Below are 20,493 nucleotides of genomic sequence, written 5' to 3'. Positions count from 1 at the left end.
GGTTGTGGGTGTTAACGTGGGCGTTAACAAATGTTGGGTGAGGAGTATGTAGCGTTTCAGGTAATCCAGGTATTACCTGTAATGTGATGTGCAACATAAGTGTCTGGATTGTAGCTAGGAACTAATGTGTGTGGGTGTGTTCCTAAGGGAAAGGGGGTATATATGACCAGCGGCCGCAGGCCGGATGTGAGTCTAGCTATGGAGCGAGCTGAGACGGTTGCTGTGTGCGGAGCTAGCTGTGTGAGCTAGCTGCTAGGAGCTAAAGAAGCCTGTGAATAAAGAACCTGTACCAACTACAACTCTCCGTTCCTTGGCGTATCACCGATACGTTACAATTAGGGGTGTCACGATACACTCAGTTCACGATACGATACGTATCACGATACTGGGTTCACGATAACGATACGATACGATACGATTTTAACAATATTTTTTTAAACTTGAATAATGACAATATATGACTGGAAAAGTAGTATTTTATTTGAAATGCACAAATACAAAACATGCTGTTGTGGGAAATTGTTATTACAATAACAACTAGAAAAAACATGAGATTGGAGATAAGGCTTATCTTGAAATAGAATGAGTTACACCGTCACTTAGATTTACTTTGAACTAAAAGGTTTCTCAGCAGTATAAATTCTCATTATGCATCTTCAGTTTTTCTTCAAACTCAAACAACAAGACTTTTCTTAGTCTATTTTTTATGCATCTTCAGTTTTTCCTGTCAAGTAAACAGTTTTGCCAGAAACTCAATTGAATGGTTTCTCTCCTGTATAACTTCTCATGTGTCTCTTCAGAGACTTGTTCAACTGAACTACTTTCCACACATTGAACTTCAACAAACAAAGACGTTTCTTTGTCTATTTAAAAAAAAAAAAAAAAAAAAAAATTCACGATATGAGATTTCATCTCAACGATACATATCGTGACGTTTTACTATCGCGAAATTTCGTGGGACGATATATTGTGACACCCCTAGTTACAATACGTTTTAGTTTGCATATATTTATTTCAAAACGAAAATATTTATTTTAAAATTAAATTATTTATACAAATAGCCTAAATAGAGGTTTCAGTTGTAGAGAAGAGGGGAGAAGCAGCAGTTCCCACCAGTGTTTATCTCTTTTATTCAGCAATGTTTTTAATAAGATATGTGACAGCCTACAATATAGCCTAGTAGGCTAGTTATATATATTATTGTAGTTGTATTTTAGCAAATTGAATCATTTTAAGATGCTTAACCGTTGGAGGGATTTAGGGAAACGCACACTGTAGAACATTGGGAGATCGGAACAATGGTACGGCACCCCCTCTGCTAGCCCGCTGAGGGTTACATGCTGCCACTCCGACATGCTGCCACTCCGACGTTCTGCCACTCCGAAATATCGGCACTCAGAAATATTGCCACTCAGAAATCCCACCACTCCGATTTCCATAAGGTCCGCCACTCCGAACTTGATTTGACTGTCTGTGAAAGCTGCTGTATAAACATAACTTATTTATTTACTCTCCCAGCCCCACGCCAAACCTAACCTCCCCCCACGCCAAACCTAACCTCCCCCAGACCCTAACCCAAAACCTAACCTCTCCCACCCCCACGCCTAAACCTAAGGTCGGCACTTCTGAATGGCGGCTCCTTTAGAAAAACGAGGAAGGGCCGACATTTCGAATAATGAAGGCAGGAATTTTCGTAATGGTGGGGCCTATGAAAAAAAGGTGAACGACCGCCAGTCCGAATAATGGAAGTTAACGTTCGGAGTGGCAGGGCTTCGGAAAGGCAGACAGTTACCGTCATCGCGCATGGAATCGATAGTGGAATTGTTAAGGATTTTGGTTAACGATTCCAAGGAATTGATCCACTGGGACCCGGTTCTCAACAAGTGTCGAGGCACACCGCTGCGGGCTGTGTGCCTTTCATCCCCTCATCTCACCGCTGTGCCAAATGCACAAACACACACAGGCAGCCTGTCACCATGGATTCTCTACTTAATTCTAACTGATTTCTGCCATTCAAAATTCTCTGTAATCTCTGTCATCTGCTTGCTAATTATGTGTGTCAATTATGTTCTTATCACCATTCAATCAAAAGAGTACAACTTGGAAGTGTAAATGTCGCATTTTGGCACTCACATCCCATCGCAATCGTGTCCATAGCACCAACATGTTATGGTAGCGTATTGTAGCCTAGATTTTTTATTTTCATTCCATTGACATTATTATGCAGTATGATTTAATTTAATTTATATATTTGTATCGTATTTAATTTTTTACATTTGTTCTTATTGTAGATCATAATTAGGTCTACAACTTTCACCTAATAATTTTCACTTTGATAGGCTATGGCGTATCAGCATGTGTTGTCTATTGGGCTGTTTTTGCCAATGAACTATGCATATAGAAATAAATAATTAAATACCATAAATGACCATTAACCACACACATTCAAATTCCAGTGTTGGTTGGTAGACTATGATTTTTCAAGTGTTTTCAATGTTCTAAACATTTCCAATGACTTGAGGCAGGGAAGTGCACGGGGAAAAACAGACGTTATTGACACAGGAGAGATCATTCAAATAATTTCTTTACAACGAAATACAGGCCCATAAGTTAGGTCTACATATCTTTTCCAAACTCATTCATGGCAAACATCCATTATCTCTGCTTGTCACAACAGGTTGGACGGCGGTCTGGCATTTCGGCTTTGGAAATAATTTGTGTGGGATAAGGTGCGTATGTGTGCACTTCTCAGTCTTCGCCACTAAGCAACTGGGGCAGGCCCGGGCTGCGTTCCAATACCCATACTTGGGAGCGTACCTATGTTCCCCGGGTCCTATATTCCCCGGGTCCTATGTTCCCCAGTTTTGTGGGACCGAACCTAACCTCCCCCAGACCCTAACCCAAAACCTAACCTCTCCCACCCCCCACGCCTAAAACCTAACCTCCCCCAGACCCTAACCCAAAACCTAACCTCTCCCAGGGAACATAGCGGGGTTCTATGTTCCCCGGTCCCACAAAAACGGGGAACATAGGACCCGGGGAACATAGGGATGACCCCCATACTTGTACTTCTTTCTTGTAGTATACTGCCGCTGCCCTCACAAAGTATGGATTGTAGTGTGTAGCATGCATGCAAAATGCATACTATTGGGACACACTACATCTGTCGTCACATGAGCTTCCTGAGCCCTGTACTACGAAACTAGTTTAACAGATCCACGATAAGTCCCTTTGATCTGGTTTGACTGAACAGGATCAAAGCTATCTAGTTAACTGATACTACAACGCTGGTTTTTTACTAGGTAAGTGGACCTGGGATCTGCCTGTGCACGCGCACGTTTTTCGCTCGTGCACAGGCGCGCGTCCACGCGAAAGAGGTGCGCTAGCCAATCACATTATGAACAGCTGAGTTTATCCACGCCCACACCCATTTCCTCGTTCAATGAAGCGCAGTGCATGATCAGAGTTTTAGCGGATATTTAATGTATCCGCGATTTAATGTCAGAATGAAAATCCGCGTTGGATAGTCTGCTGAAGGGCTGTCTAAAGCAGCAGCTTGTATTCACATCAGTCATTTGATTTACTTTGATCAGCGATTGATACAGCTGCATTGATACAGGCAGCAGCAACAAATGTAAATGTGTAATCTCAGTCTATACATTTCCACAATCTGTAAGCCTATTTAGACCATAGATTTAGAAACGCATGCTCAATGAATAATGATCTCTATCACTCATGTGTTATGCTGGAATTATGCTTGTTTGGGCTGTCGCACGGAAATGAGAGACACTGAATCTTGACGAGGAAACGTGTGGCGTTTTTATACACTGTGTGGGTTTCTGCTCGCGGAAGTCTTGAAAACTCCACTTTGTCCGCCCAGCCGCGTCCATTCGGGGTGTAGGCCTACTGTGCACGGCCAGGCGAAAACCGTCTGCACAGGTGTCTTGTGGAGGGGGCGTCTGCTGATTTGACTCACTTTTCCGTGCGGACACTCGCCGATGCGGGAAGCATATGAGACCTAAGCGCTTGTTGTAGGCTACATGCTTTTCCAACACGTTCTCACTCCGACCACGTAGCATATTGACGCTTTGTCCCGTCCCTTATGCGCCACTTGTTACTAACATGGTACCCTTGAGCGACCCATGAAACGACTTGGGCTTTCCGACTAAACTCAATGCAAACCCATAGAAGTCAACTTTGACGCTTATGGCAACTGCGCCCCCATCATCCTAACTGCTCGCCCATTAGTCAACTGCTCGCCCATTAGCGTCTGGGGGGAGGTTAGGTTTAGGCGTGGGAGGTGGGAGAGGTTAGGTTTAGGGTCTGGGGGAGGTTAGGTTTAGGCATGGGGTGGGAGAGGTTAGGGTTAGGGTCTGGGAGAGGTTATTTTTAGGCATGGGGTGGGAGCGGTTAGGTTTAGGGTTAGGGTCTGGGAGAGGTTAGCTCCTCCAGACGTTAATGGGGGAGCAGTTAGGCTAACAGGGGAGCAGTTAGGCTAATGGGGGAGCAGTTGCCATAAGCGTCAAAGATTACTTCCATGGGTTTGCATTGAGTTTAGTCGGAAAGCCCAAGTCGTTTCATGTGTCGCTCAAGGGTACCATGTTAGTAACAAGCGACGCACAAGGGACGGGACAAAGCGTCAATATGCTACGCGCTCGGAGTGAGAACGGGTTGGCTTTTCAGTATAGCATTAGTTTTCCGTCCCGTTCAAAGACGCACGGGTATTTCACCTCGATGACAATTTCCTCGTCCTTTGTTTCTGTGTGGGGCTGCGGGCGGACGCGGACCAGATTATTTTGCGAAAAACTGTAATGGAAACACAGCTACTACTGGCTCTCTGCTCAAGATGCAATCGCCTGTCGGGTTGTAAATATCTAACATGTTAGATATGCCCGATTCACAATCGGGAAGAGGCAGTCTTCCCGATTGTGAATCTTTGAACCCCACACACTACAGGATAATTTGGGAAGATTATCTGCCCGATGCGGCTCAAATCGGGAGCACCCCCGAGAAAATCGGGAGGGGGGAATCTTGGCCATAATCTTGCAAATTATCCTGTAGTGTGGGGTAGGCATTAGGTGCAATTATCAGAATGTCAACTCTATTGGTCACACACCGCCCTCCAGTGTGTGTGTGTGTCTGTGAGAGAGAGAGCCTGTGTGTGTGTGTGTGTGTGTGTGTGTGTGTGTGTATGTGTAAAGTATCTCAGCTCCAAGTATCACATCCTCTGTATAATCAAGAAACGTTAAGCGCCCACAGGGTGGTGCATGGGGGAACGGGCACTGCACTAGTGCTTGGTAATAGCTTTAACTCTCCTGTTATCTCTCACGCTGTTCGCGTCGTCACATTTCCGAGGAGCTGCACGCAGGGGTTTGACGTGGAACTATATTTAGGCCTTCAAACTATTTATTTTCTACAGCCTATGAATGGATCCATAAAAGTAACCTGCTTGATGGAGAGCACACCTGGCTCAAAGTGATGACGAGACACAATCTTTTAAACAGCTTGTTTTTAATAATGCTGTTGTAAAATCTATAACAGGCAAACGGGTAGACCTAAATAAAATGTAAGGGTCAACGCATTGTATCAATACACAATGTACATATTTTTTATATTTGCAAGTGTCACAAATAGCCCTGCAACATTAACCAGTCAGCGCTTGAGAAAGTAATGCAGTAACTTGAAGTTACTTGGATTAGTAACTAATATTACTCTTTTTGAAATCATAATCCGGTACACTACTCGTTACTGGTGAACAAAAAAAAAAGTTAATTGTCGAAGTTAATTGACCAAAAAGCCTTATAGTATAGTATAGTACACTGTATAGCTGTACCAGCACGGGCCCCTAGCTTCTTTCTAGCTTCTGCAACAACTCAACTCTCGCGAGACTTGGAGCTAAACTTCTCGTTGAGCCAGACTTGGTCACACACAACAACAAACAGACTGGATCAAGTGAAAGGTCAAGAAAAGCATTTCATGTTTCTTGTTTCCATGTCATCAGACACTGATAAGAACAATCTGAGCCTGTCAGTGGCAAAAACAAAACAAGCACTTAAGAATACTAAGAAGCATACATTTGTTGTCGAACAGGTGAAAACCGCAGACTCAGCATAGACGGTTCTAAATACATGTATCCCTGCAATATTGCAGGGATGTACACACTGTAAACCAGTGTGTACATATAAACACTGGTGCAAAAACATTTGAGAGGTTCTCAAATGTTTTTCAGGGGAGGACCCCTGAAACCCCTTCACTGGATGACCTTCCGGTTGGCCTGTGCCGGGCCAATCACAGTGTGGTTCACCTGCAAAAGAATAAACACAAACTATTGGATGGAAAAGCATTAACACACAGTACTTAGCATTACCAACCTTGGATCCTCTTAACACCATAATATCATCAATCAGTGACGTTCAACGCATTCCAGCATTATTTTGTGATCAAGTGTTGTAATGTACATTTCTGCTTTACACCCTTTCACAAATATCACAAAGTCTGCCACGATACGACTTAGGGGTCTGTGATCGATATGAGACGGTCATATGCCCATTTAACGCAATCAGCACAATAACTACAAAATCTAATACCTCATCAAATTATAAAGACTTTAATAGTTTAAGGGTCTAAATTTCCCCTAAATTGGTTAATACTTTTCAGGACCCTGGACAGTTTTTTCAGGATACAGGACACCCTGTGAATGATACACCACTGCACACAGACAGCTGGAGTTCTGTTACAGCCCAGACAATCAGAGGTTTGCCCCAACCTTTCTTGTGGCAAAACCCAGAAATGCGGACTTGCGATTCAGACCCCACAGTCGCTGAAGTGACGACCTAAGTTGTTGGGTCTGACCATGTGAGATTAACCTCGATGTGATGCCACATGATCCATGTTTGGCCAATTATCCGTCCATAGGAATGAGCAAAGAAATGCCAAATAAATGATCTAGGTCAATAAATGATCTAGGTAAAAAAGAAATGATGTAAGTACTGCTACTGACCTTGCTTGCGAATCTCAGAGAATTAAGGGTTTCTCCAAGGCTGTCTGGCTCTGAGGAAATGTTGACAAACATCAGACTGGGAAGAGAAAGACAGCACAGAAATAAATACCACAATATTAGCATTGGATGACATTTCAAAACTTGTCCATGACTTTTCAAGGATCCATAATATAATTTCCATGCAATGCGAGGCAGGGAATCCGAATCAATACCAGACATTATTACTAGGGGTGGGAATCACCAGATGCCCACGATACGATACTAAAACGATACTTGAGTCACGATACGATAGTATTGAGATATTGCGATATATTGAATATTGGGATATATTGAATATTGGGATATTTCGATATAGGACTGCAACATCGGGCGCCTCGGGCAGATGCCCGGTGGCCTGGCATGGCCTGCAAAATTTTTATATATAGATATATATATATATATATATCTATATATTAATATCGATACAGGCAAAATATCGCGATACTATGGTGTATCGATTTTTTTCACCCACCCCTAATTATTACTACACTGGACAAAAATTAATTTGATTTTAGTGCTTGAGAGTCACTGCGTTACATTACATGGAAGTTATTTAATTAAGAACACAAATATTCCATAAAAATATTAACATGGTAAAATACAAGAAGCACTAAAATCGACAGAGCTAGGTTACATCTACAGCTACAGAAACTAAATTCACTGTTGTGTTATTAGGTGGAAGGTTACTGTAACAATTAATTTCATTACAAACACGCAAAAAAAATCCACGACCTTTCCCAAACTAACGTTAGGCAAGAGAAAGTGGTTATCTAGTTTGCAATCTGGATTAATTACACTAGTTTAATTTGGTGAAAAACAAAATAAAGGAAATGAGTTCACTTACTGTTTTGATTATGTAGCCGAGCCGGGGAGGCAACCGCCGCTTTTTTTTATACAAACATACGCAGCCAAGTGCACGTCGTCAACGTCATATCCTGTGTACTGCCGCCTTCAGGTCAAACAAAAAGTAAGTAAGTCATCTTTATTTGCATATTTGTGTGGCCTTCAAGTGCTACGCTCCTCTTGAGCTCCAGATTCCACAACTTTTCCCACCGCTTAGCCCAGTGATTCCCAACCAGGGGTACGTGTACCCCTAGGGGTACTTGGAAAGATTGGGATTACAATGTATTTCCAAAATGATAAAAACTGGCGACTTTTTCCCAATTGAAAACTGTCAAAATTGTATTAAAGAGGAGTCATTCAAATTATTTTCATTTAATGAGATGTGTTAGAGAGGCCTACTAAAAGTTTAATATAACAACTTCAGGAGAATTATGGACACACATGAGTGAGGGGGTACTATCGGCATGGTAAAACAGCTCAAGGGGTACATAACACAAAAATAGTTGGGAACCACTGCTAAGCCTTAGCCAACTGAAGGAAGGCCTCCAGGGCCCACCGATGAAGAAGTGGGTGGAAAGCTTGCAGTAGCTGTCTAATTAAATTGGAGCTGCTCCAGTGTGCGGGTATTTCAATTTTTTCTATATTGTGCTTCTGTACCCAGCACAGGCCTAACAAAAGGTTGGATGTGCACACAAACCTTCTATTGAACACTTTCATTCATAAACATGTATTCAACAAACAAAATGAACAAACGTTCATTTTTGGTGTGTGCTTTAATAAATCATTACAGTATTTGTAATTGTGATATTTCCGACAGCAGTAAAGGCAGCATAACAAAACCTGAGCAAAGTATCCCAGAGAAACAGACAATGGTTTCTCACCTTTCTAGAGGATCAACACGACAAACCAAATGTCTGGGTTATTTGGGTTTCATCATGCATAGACTGTATGATAATTTAAAGACAAATATTATATTCTACTCTACTCTTTTGGTTGGTAATGGGTTGATGTTCTTACTCGGTGGTAGAACAAATCGGCTACTATTGCATAAAAACAATCTCAACACAAAAGGTCAAACATCGAATTGTCATTACAAACCTGAGGACCAATAGTGGAGCGGATAATATCACTATTTGAGGGGAATCGTGCAAATTTTGATACAAGCATGAAATTTGGCTCGGTTGTTCTCCAGAGGTTTCTGATCAAATCTGCCCGATGGGCCATCTGAAAATCTGCTCGTTTTTCAAGATGGCCGCCAAAATCGCCCACATTTTCATGGAAATGTGTGTAGTTGGCCGATTTGAATTATCTTTGTGGCTATCCCTATGTTTTCAGGCCTTCTGGAGTCGATTTTTCTCATTTTATAGTCCTTTGATTTTGTCATTTTTCAATATGGCCGCAAAATCGGCCTCCCAAAGTTGATTTCTTCCGAAGAAATGTGTGTAGTTGGCCGATTTGAATGTTCTTGTTTTCAATTTGTATGTCTTAGAACATGCTACCATTTTCTTATTAGTTTAGCACTGGTCTAATGATTTTAGTGATGAATTATTAAATTTGTAATGAAACAATAACGAAATATAATGCCAATACAACTTTCTTGGAAAAGTAACAAAACAGAACACCAATACAATTGATCTCATTGTCCTTTCTTCAATTATAACTCCACACAAAAACAACTGTCTGCGGGTTTAAACTGCTGAAGGGATTGGGCGATCTGAAAATCCATCCATTTTTCAAGATGGCCACCAAATTGCCCTCCCAAAGTTGTTTTTCATATAAATGTGTATAGTTGGCCGGTTTGAATGATCTTCGTTTTCATGCCTACTCTAGCTGATTTTTCAGATTGTATAGCCCTTTGACTTCTACATTTTCTCATTTAGAGGATAGTAAAATGATGAACTCTCAACCCTGAATGCAGAGATGAGCAGTATTTAAATCAAATTTGTTCACCTCCGAGACATGATGTCCCTTGAGCAACGGCATCCAGAAGTGGCCAGGGAGTTTCACAAGGGCAACTTTGTTGTTCACAAGTCTCAAATAATTCTCTGCCCTGGCGTTTGACCAAGCCCATGAGCAAAATAATGCAGTCATCAAAGGTGACAGAGGAGCCATTGGATTGACAGAAGACCCGGTAACACTTTGTAGGTGGATGGTAGCTGGACCAGGAGTGACTCATCTAGTAGCTGGATATGAAGCTGTGTCAGGTGTGAAAGATTCAACCAAAGGCAGCAGACATCATGAGCAGACACTGAGTGCCCAGAAATCATTCTTTGAGAAGGTGAAAGGACTTTCTGAAGTGCTGTCGGAGATGGGCAACCCATTCCAAGAAGAATCAGGTGACCTACTGGCGCTAGACACAAAGAACATTGCAGACCCAGCTCTGGCGACAATGGTTGGTACACATCACCAGCGAGGCAAAGAGCAGTTCCAGTCATTCATGCAGGGCTAAAGAATGAAGATGAATGTTCATTCTATCATCCAATCAAGAAGAACACAGTTTGTTTCTTTAAACAAGTCTTAGAGCAAGCTGGGGGCAGCTCTAAGGAGAAGTTGCTGAAAGATGACCGCCAGCTGTTCTCACGACTCTTCATCTCATGCCAGAACAGGCAGTGTGACTTGAAATAATTCTTCAATTATTTATATAGATCAGTCGTCACCTGCATCTCTCAGTGACAGTGGCAAGCTTCATACATGTCAGAAGTCACAGCTGGCTGAAATCCTTCAAGCACAAGTGAACATCCCAGACAGAGAACCAAGGGGAGATGCAGTCATCATAGATGGCTAATTCCATGCACCTCAAAGACATTTGATAACTATGCTAGATACATCACTCAGAAGGTGGAATCCTACAGTGCCAAGTACAAAAGGGTGGACATAGAATTTGATGTGTACAAGAAGTCAAGTCTGAAATCTGAAGCCAGGTTGAAAAGGGGGCAAGGAATGAGGAGAAGAAGAGTGACAGGAACAAGTAAGACCCCAAATAACTGGAGAAGCTTTCTTGAGATGACAGCAACAAAACTGAGCTCTTTCACTTCCTTGCAGAGATGTGTGAGGCAGAGACGACAAGCACACTCATTGTCACAAAAGGAGAAGATGCTATTAGCAACACAAGGAGGTCCCTGCATGCTGTGTCTCCATGCTCTCATGAAGAAGCAGACAACAGCCAGGGATGCAACAATGGGTGGAAGCAAGTCCCTCATCATCAAGGCTAATGACACTGACATCCTTGTCATAGCCACATCTATACTGCCATCCTTGCAGGACCTTGGTCTTGAGGACATGTGGATTGCCTTTGGCCAAGGTGCCAATGTAAGATGGATTCCAGTCCATGGGGTAGTCTCTGCAATCGAGCCTGAGAAAGCCCGTGGATTGCCATACTTTCATGGATTCACTGTGTGTGATGGTTTCTGCCTTCCGCGGTAAAGGGAAGAAGACTGCATGGCAGACTTGGAACATCTGTGATGAGGTTTCTGAAACCTTCACCAATCTCAGCCAGCATCCAACATCAGTTACTGAGCTTGATCTACAACGGCTGGAGAGATTTGTTGTCCTAATGTATGACAGATCAAGTGCAGCCACTGGCGTGGATGAAGCAAGACTCAATCTCTTTGCCCGCAAGCAGAGTCCATACAACTCAATTCCACCAACACAGGCAGCCCTCAGAGAACAAGCCAAGCATGCTGCTTATCAGGCTGGGATTATCTGGGGCCAGGCTACCATCTCCAGGCCAGACACCAGCAGTCCTGCTGACTGGGGGTGGACACAGAAGGGAGCGACATGGCAGATATGTTGGTCAGCATTACCTGCAATTGCTGCCAGCTGTCAGGAACTGACCAAGTGTTCCTGTAAGAAAGGTTGCAAACGGAGATGCAAGTGCTTTAACTCTGGATATGTGAGCAGTAGCTCATAGAGGACCAATCACATAACATCCACAGACAGTTGTTTTTGTGTGGAGTTACAACTGAAGAAAGAACAATGAGATCAACTGTATTGGTGTTCTTTTTTGTTACTTTTCCAAGAAAGTTGTATTGGCATTATATTTCGTTATTGTTTCATTACAAATTTAATAATTCATCGCTAAAATCATTAGATCAGTGCTAAACTAGTAAGAAAATAGTAGCATGTTCTAAGACATACAAATTGACAACAAGAACATTCAAATCGGCCAACTACACACATTTCTTCGGAAGAAATCAACTTTGGGAGGCCGATTCTGCGGCCATATTGAAAAATGACAAAATCAAAGGGCTATAAAATGAGGAAAATCGACTCCAGAAGGCTTGAAAACATAGGGATAGACACAAATATCATTCAAATCGGCCAACTACACACATTTCCATGAAGTTTTGGCGATTTTGGCGGCCATCTTGAAAAACGAGCAGATTTTCAGATGGCCCATCGGGCAGATTTGATCAGAAACCTCTGGAGAACAACCGAGCCAAATTTCATGCTTGTATCAAAATTTGCACAATTTTTTCTGTTATCCGCTCCACTACAATACTTTACTGGTATATCAAATCAAACTATTACACTCACTGCTTAGTAAACACAGCATAAAGTCACATTTCCCTATTTCATCCCTTGAGAACCTAATAGACAACAGGACCTGAAGATGTTTTTCTTCTCGTTTTAAACTATACACTATCCACAACAAAATTGGCCAAATTACCAACATTAGCTGCCAAGTACACAATATAATATGCATATTTTAAAAACTTGGGATCAAAGCTAGATCAAAGCTGCCACTGGGACTTAAAAGATTTCCTTCATGGCCAGCAGAGGGCTAACTGTACCTACTGCACATGATGTAATCCCAGTTGAGAAGGGGGGGGGGGGTCTCTGTGCAGAAAGCTATGTAACATGTATTTCGATATATTAACATCTGTTGGGATTTTTTTTTAAACCTAAAGGATAATTCAAAAACCATGTTTTACTCCAGGTATTACAAATGTAAACAAACCTTACAGTCTTGAATTCAACTGGGATAATAAGTGTTTCTGACAGCATTACCAACAAAGAATGTAAGTAAATATAAGGCAAATAGGCTACTGCAAGACAACTGTTTATGTATGAATGTTTATTATAAAATAACTCAAAACATGCACTTTCGTTTTTCATATAAAATATTTTCCGCAAATGGAAACACTGGCACAGTGTGAACGACTGGCATTTACATTTCAATTTGAAACTAAGAAAACAAAAGGTACATACTCATTTGAATGACATGGAATTCTTTATACTCAGCCTGGAAAAAACACAACTGTCAGGCCAGATGTACTGTACTGGGATCTTTTGTCATGTAAAACACACCCTAAAATATAGGATGAATATTAAACACCAAATAAATGTAGGCCAACTTAAACAAAGTGGTGATAACGTCATAGAATTGACTTCAAAACATGTCACCCAGAAAAATATTGCCAAGAAAAAAAACATTTGTTAACAGCAAAGCATTTGTTCATGGATGGACAACAGAACAGGAAGTTGGGATAGTGGTGTTAAACTTTGTCAAACACTGCCATTGACTAATACATTTGAACATCAGACAAAATATGAATAATAATAAATATTGCCGCAAGCGGCAATACCCTGGTGTTCAAGCCTGATGATGTCTGATGATGTGGCGGCGCACTCGGTTCACCAACTGCAGCAGCAGGGGGATCACCTGCAGGCTGGAGGAGACGCGTCAAATCTCAAGTGTCATTTTACACTTCAAATTGAGATCGGCTGAATGAAATTGTCGATTGTGAGGTATCAAACAAATGCTTTTTTGGACTAACAATCTACCGTAAATTCCGGACTATAAGCCGCGGCTTTTTTCCCGTTTTTTGGCCCCTGCGGCTTATATAACGGTGCGGCTTATCTATGGATTTTTTCAGAAAAAAGAAAAAAAAAATACAAATAAAATCTCTCTTTTTTAGCACTCTTTCTAACTATAAATCCACTTCTGTTTTAATTTCCTCTCTTGCCCTCTTTTCACCACACCGCGGACACTGTGTGCACTGTAAAAATAAACAACGGTGGTGTTGTGTTATGTTGTTTTGTTGAAATGTTACGGTAATACGGTAAATGGGAGCTTCCTCAAACAGCCATCTCTTTCCCGACAATCCCCTCTGTGCGTGACCACTTACATATGGTAATTACGGTAAGCAAACGGCCACTCGGGCAACAACTCCCTCCCCCGACTACCAGGAGAAAATCACAAACTTCGGCGAATTCACACAAAGGAAGATCAAGGAATATTCACAACAAGACGAGCAGTAGAAGCAACACTCTCACTTACCATGGGGAAGGTACGCAGAAATTCACACGACGCAGCTTTCAAGTTGAAAGCAGTCAATCTCGCATTAAAAGAGGGAAACAGAGCAGCCGCGCGTAACCTGGGCATCGATGAGTCAATGGTGAGGCGTTGGACGGTGCAGCAGGAGGAACTGTCTCAGTGCAAGAAGACCAAAAAGTCCTTCAGAGGTCATAAAAGCAGATGGCCCGAACTTGAAGATTCCCTTGAAGATTGGGTGTTGACCCAGAGAGCAGACGGCCGAGGCGTTTCCACGGTGCAGATCCGACTGAAGGCCAAAACAGTCGCCACCGAAATGAAAATTGAACATTTCATAGGTGGCCCATCTTGGTGCTTCCGATTCATGAGACGAAAGGGACTGTCCGTCCGGGCAAGAACTACTGAACAACTCCCTCCCGACTACCAGGAGAAAATCACAAACTTCGGCGAATTCACACAAAGGAAGATCACGGAATATTATAGGAGTGTGAAAACATCCACAATCACCAACGGGTTCCAAAACGCTGGACTGCTGCGGGATGAAGAGGATGACGCCGCCACAGCTGGCGCTGAGGGCCGTCAGAGGCTTCAGAGGCTGTTCGATGCCGACAGTGACGAAGAGGAGTTCGTTGGTTTTGAGTGACAATGAAGGAGAGAGGAGAGTGGTTGACGAAGCCACCCTGAACCTGTTCGTTTCCGACACTGAAGATGAGGACTTTGGTGGTTTCAGTACGCAGGAAGAAGAGGAAGACGAGGATTAGTGACTTGACTTCTCTGGTTACAGCCGTTTGCTGCACATATAGCCTATTGTTGTGTGATTTTGTCTGGGGATTAGTGACCTGACTTTTGTTTTGTTTTGTTGAAATGTTAATAAATGGGAGCTTCCCCAAACAGCCATCTCTTTCCCGACATTCCTCTCTGTGCACGAACCCTTTCATATGGTAATTAAACATCAAAACACCCGCGGCTTATAGACCGGTGCGGCTTATATAAGAAAAAAATAGTCAATTTTGGTCCCGCGGCTTATATACCGGTGCGCCTTATAGTCCGGAATTTACGGTAATTAATTAATTAAATTAAATTAAATTAAATTTATTGTTGTCCACAATGTGGAAATGTGTCTTTGGCTTCACAGGTTTGCTTGCACACATGAAAAGTACAGTACACAGACACAGAACACAGCACAGGAAATTATAGGGTACATAATACAACAAGACAACAAGACAACAGCACATTACAGACAGCGATAACGAACATGGTTCTGATGTGGATGAGTCTGACCTTCATGAATTTAGCAGATTTATTGCGTAAGAAGTAACGGATGTTATAAACACAAAAAGAGTGAGAGGTGGAATATCACCTTATGTTCAGACCTTACAGTGGGCCAGATTCTTCCGGGTCCACCTAACACTTCCGGCGGTCACGGCGCAAAATAAAAGAGTTATTTTTGGAACGGACAGTGAAGGGGTAAAATAAATAACGTAGCCTACTACTTTGAGCCGGTACACAGCAAGCGAGTATCCACTGTTAGCCAGGTCAGATAACGTTATCGTCGACAATGACGAGCACTTTCTTGTAAAACATACCTGGACTCTAACAAAGAAAGCTTCTACGTCACTCTCTGCATCCCCGCTCAGCGACTGCACCGCTCCGTAGTAGCTGACGACACCAGACAAGACAAACGGGTCAGACGTGCTAGAAGCCGATCCACTATCAACATGACTATATTAAGTGCACAGTTATAATGTACTGTAGATGCTGAGGACGATTTTTCCTGTATGCTTTATTGCATTATTTATGGAGTTTGTGCTGGTCCACGTGACATTCTGGTACCTGTATGCAGTCTTAACACCAGTGATATGGATCCTGAGGTTCTGGCCCTCCTCCACTGTGATCATCTGAGACGCCGGCTCAAAGCGGAACTCCTTCATCATGGGCTTGAAGTAGTACTGACCCGGACTCTGAGCAAACAGAGAGAGAGAAAGAGAATGAGAGAAAAAGAGTGATTATCTCCAATGGAATGCAGAAAAATATATACACCAGCTGGAGCTCAACAGAGGTCAAAGCATTCCTACAATAAGCTCTTTACTCAACTGTGACATCTGAGCGATGGAGGCAATGCTGTTTCTTACCAGGTTATTGAAGGTGAGGAGGCCACTCTCCTGGGTCAGTAGGTTGGAGCGGAACTGGCCGCCACTCAGAGACAGGAGGACGCCTGACAGGGGCTGGCCTTCGTGCTTTTTGTGGCACTGCTCTGACAGTGCCAGACGCCGAGCTGACGCTGGCAGCTATTCTCCGCCAGGCCTCAGCCCTCCCGGCGGGGTAATTCCCCTCCCCAAATAAGGTCCTATTGTACATTTGAACCTGGATGGATAGATGAATAAACGACTTAAGTAAAGAGTTGGATGGACTCCCATCCAGAGAAAAAGACAAGAAAGGCTTTGGATCAAGATATTAGACACTGTACATCAGGGATGTCAGAGATACGGCCCTCATCCGGCCCGCGAGATGTTTTGGAATATAAAAAAAAAATATATATATATATATTATTAAATTCGCACCCCATTATCATGAACTACGTGTGGCTAATAAGCAAGCTAAGAGTTCATTCATAAGTTAATTAACCTGCACTACAAGGAAGTATGTCAGTAGGTCATCAGGTGTAAACAAAGCCGCCATGATGCCACGCTGGAATTGAATCGCGCATTCAGCTACCTACCAAAAAACAAAAGAATCAACAAGATCAGGCGCAGACTGCATAATCGGGCACGTCGGGCAAATGCCGGGTGGCCTGGCCTGGCCTGCAAAAAAAAAAAAAAAATTGTGCCCGCAGTCAGGCCACTCACTGAACAGCAGGCCAGGCGCCGCCTACTGGTTTACTAGTGGTTTTATTACTTTATTCAGGGTTAAAGTGGGTGCATCTCATTGTAAAATTGGACTTGGCCCAAATTGTGCTTCAAACGGCCCAAATCGGGCTTCAAACGACCCAAATCTGGCTTTAAACGACCCAAATTGGGCTTTAAACGGCCCAAATCTGGCTTCAAACGGCCCAAATTGAGCTTTAACACATTCAGTGCCAGCGACGCCATATGGCGTCATTAGAAATTTACCGTAGAGTGCCAGCGACGCCAAATGGCGTCAATAACTCGAATTTTTTTTTTTGACGGGGGGGTGTCGATCTATGCCTCTTACATCGCCTCTTACAATATCAGAGGTATTGAATGTGTCTAACCTATTTTACAGAACCCTTAGGTGGCGACAGCGCTCTCCAGATGAGAGAACGTGGAGTGAAACACACAGAAGAAGTCATTGGGGGGAAGGAAATCGCATCGCATCCGTCCGTATGCAGCGGCTTCATTGAAGCAACGTTTAGCTGTGCCCCTGCAGCAGCCAATCTGCTATCACAATTGAGCACCTCCATGTGCGCTGCAACACCCATTTGCATGATCAGCCGTGGATTTGTTATTATTCTCAACTTGAAGCATGGGAGCTGGTACACGCGGCTGTAAAAAAGCAGGATCTAGCGGACTTTTTCAGTGCTGAGCACAGGCAGAGAAAACAGCAGAGCAGAGAGACACTCCTCCCACAACGGGGGGGGGGGGGGAGGAGGAGGGGGGGAGGTGGGCACGCAGAGCCAAGTACACAACACAGACCCAGACAGCAGGACAGGGTTGGCAAACGCAAGCCAGAATATCCGATGCCCACCAGCAGCAAAAGATCAGCAAGAAGCTGCAACCAGCAGCGCATGCAGGCGCCAGCGCTGCTGGTTTCAGCTAAAAATATTATTCTTCCAAACAAAATTCCCTTGCCTTCACTGTTTTATTGAAGGAAATTATTTTTGAGGTGTGACTACATCAGAAAATTAGCTTCAGAGTCAGTGATGTGCTTGAAATGTTTAATTTCACAAAAGGCTCATTATCTCAGCTCGTAGAAAAAAAGCTCTGTTTTTCGTTCAATCAAGCTATCTTCTCCGGCTCATAACTAAAGAACGGAAAATGGGATCAATAAACTTTTTTTTGCAGGTGATAGAAGAGAGTCTCATCGTTATTTGTGCGTGTTCAGTGTTTTCATAGTAATTATTAAAGAAATTATATGACTGTTTTAAAATGCATTGCGGCCTATGTGGCACAGCAAGCAACCTTTTGCCCAAGGGCCGTGGCACTGAACGGCCCAAATTTTTCGGACACCGGCACGCGCGTCGGCCCGTATCGGCCTGGCCTGCTTGGTATCTAATGCCCGGCCTGAATTATGATCCCAGTCCGCCCCTGAACAAGATGCTGTCGAAAAAGAGAAAGGTTGACACGGAATGCAGGCAGTTTCAAGAGAAATGAAAAGAGCAGTATTTCTTTTGTGAAGTAAATGGGTAAATGAGTCGAATTGATTTTAGTAAAAAAAAAAATCCGGCCCCCATGAGGTCTCAGTTGAACAAATCCGGCCCTCTACCTAATATGAGTCTGACACCCCTGCTGTACATCCTAAGGGATTAAACAGAAGGTGAGGTCACCTAGCCACCCAGGGGGTAACGGATGGCCCATGCACCCAGGCTTTGCCGGGGTGCAAAAAACCCTAATCCCTAACTAGCTAGTGCCTCTTGCCGCCTGGATTGCTAGGCCCTTACCTTCATTTCACCCTAGACATGTGTCTTAATACAGTGACTGATACAACACAACAGTGGATTAAAATTCTCAAACATAATAAGGACTCATGATGGATCACTCAGGAGGAAAGAGCAACAGTGAGAGAAACACAGACTACATTACAATAGACTCAAGACTACAAGAAGGTGGCAATTACACACCCATTTGAAGGCCCTACTTGTAAAACACAAAAGGCCGCCTCACAAGATGTGACTACAAATCCTTATAGAAGGCCCAAAATTAACCATAACCTGACTCTAAACCTAATGTACACTGCATAGACGTAACCACAGTACCCGGCCCTGAATCTAATCTAAACTAACCTAAACCTAACCACGATATTTGACCCTAAAACTAGTCTACACTAACACTAACCAAGCCTAATTGTAGTATACTTACCTAAGCCTAACCCTAGTAAACTTACCTAAACCTAACCAAGTAACACTTACCTCCTAAGCCTAACCATAGTATATGGCCCTAAACCTAAATTACACTAGCCTACCTAAACCTAAGAATAACCTACCCACAGTACTTGACCCTAAAACCTAATCTCACTTATCAATGCCTAAACCTAAAACTCAGGATCTAACACCTAACCCTAACCATTATATTAAAATCATAACCCCACACCCAACCCCTAAACACCCTAACCCTAAGGTCTACCCTAACCCTACCCCTACCCTAATTCTAACCCTAACCCCAAGGCCCTATCCTAACCCTAATCTCACCCAACCTCTCATCCTAACTCTAAGGCCCGGTTCAAAACCTTAACTCTAACCTTTGACCTGTAGTTATAAAAATTGGCCTTTATAATCTAGGAGGATAAATTGTAGTATGATCACATTAAAAGATGCAATATAGAGGTGGAATATATCATTGGAGCAGGGTTGATAAGACAAACAGTCACTATTTATAATATTAAAACACAATTTACAGTAAAATAGGGGATTGGGACAACTTTCGCAGTTGGGTAACCTGAGTTACACTGCATATAGTAACCTAAAACGCCACAAAGGCATTCTAAATAAAACTATAAAATATAAGGAACATCTCCATTCAGTAATCTAATCCTAAAAGTAATTTTACAAGGGAGTAAAGGCCACTGGAACAAAGACTATGGTGTAGGGACTGTCCAACAACAACATTGCAGGTGATATCCCTTGCAATCACATTAAACTATGAAGGCCAAACGTGTTAAAAATAACTTAACCATGATAAATCATTAATTATAGTAAGTGAAGCATATGTTGTGACAGAGACAGTCACCAGTCAAAGAGAAAATCATCCAAAGTACAAGTATAGTTGCATTTTGCAAGGGGAACCTACTGCAAAAACATCCATTTCTAAAGGCCATCATACTTCTAAAAATATTCTGACCATGGTAATTTACTCACTATACTAAATAGAAATTATGCTGGGACAAAGGATATCACTAATCTAGTAGAAATATTATTAAAATACAAAACAGCCTAATTTTGCAGTAGGTACCCCCTGCAAAAACACTAATAAGAAGAGCCACCTTGCCATTAAAAATAATTTAACTACGGAAATTCATTTATTATACTAAGTAAAGACCATATTGTGACGGGGGTAATCACTAGTCAAGGAGAAATATCATTAAACTACAATAACAGCATTTAAAACACTCATTTTGGGTTGTACTGGAGCTTGGCCACTCCCACACGGCTATATAAGGG

Source organism: Poromitra crassiceps (assembly GCF_964638095.1).
Source record: "Poromitra crassiceps genome assembly, chromosome: 4".
Taxonomy (NCBI): Eukaryota; Metazoa; Chordata; class Actinopteri; order Beryciformes; family Melamphaidae; genus Poromitra; species Poromitra crassiceps.
Note: the sequence above shows the minus strand (reverse complement) of the source record.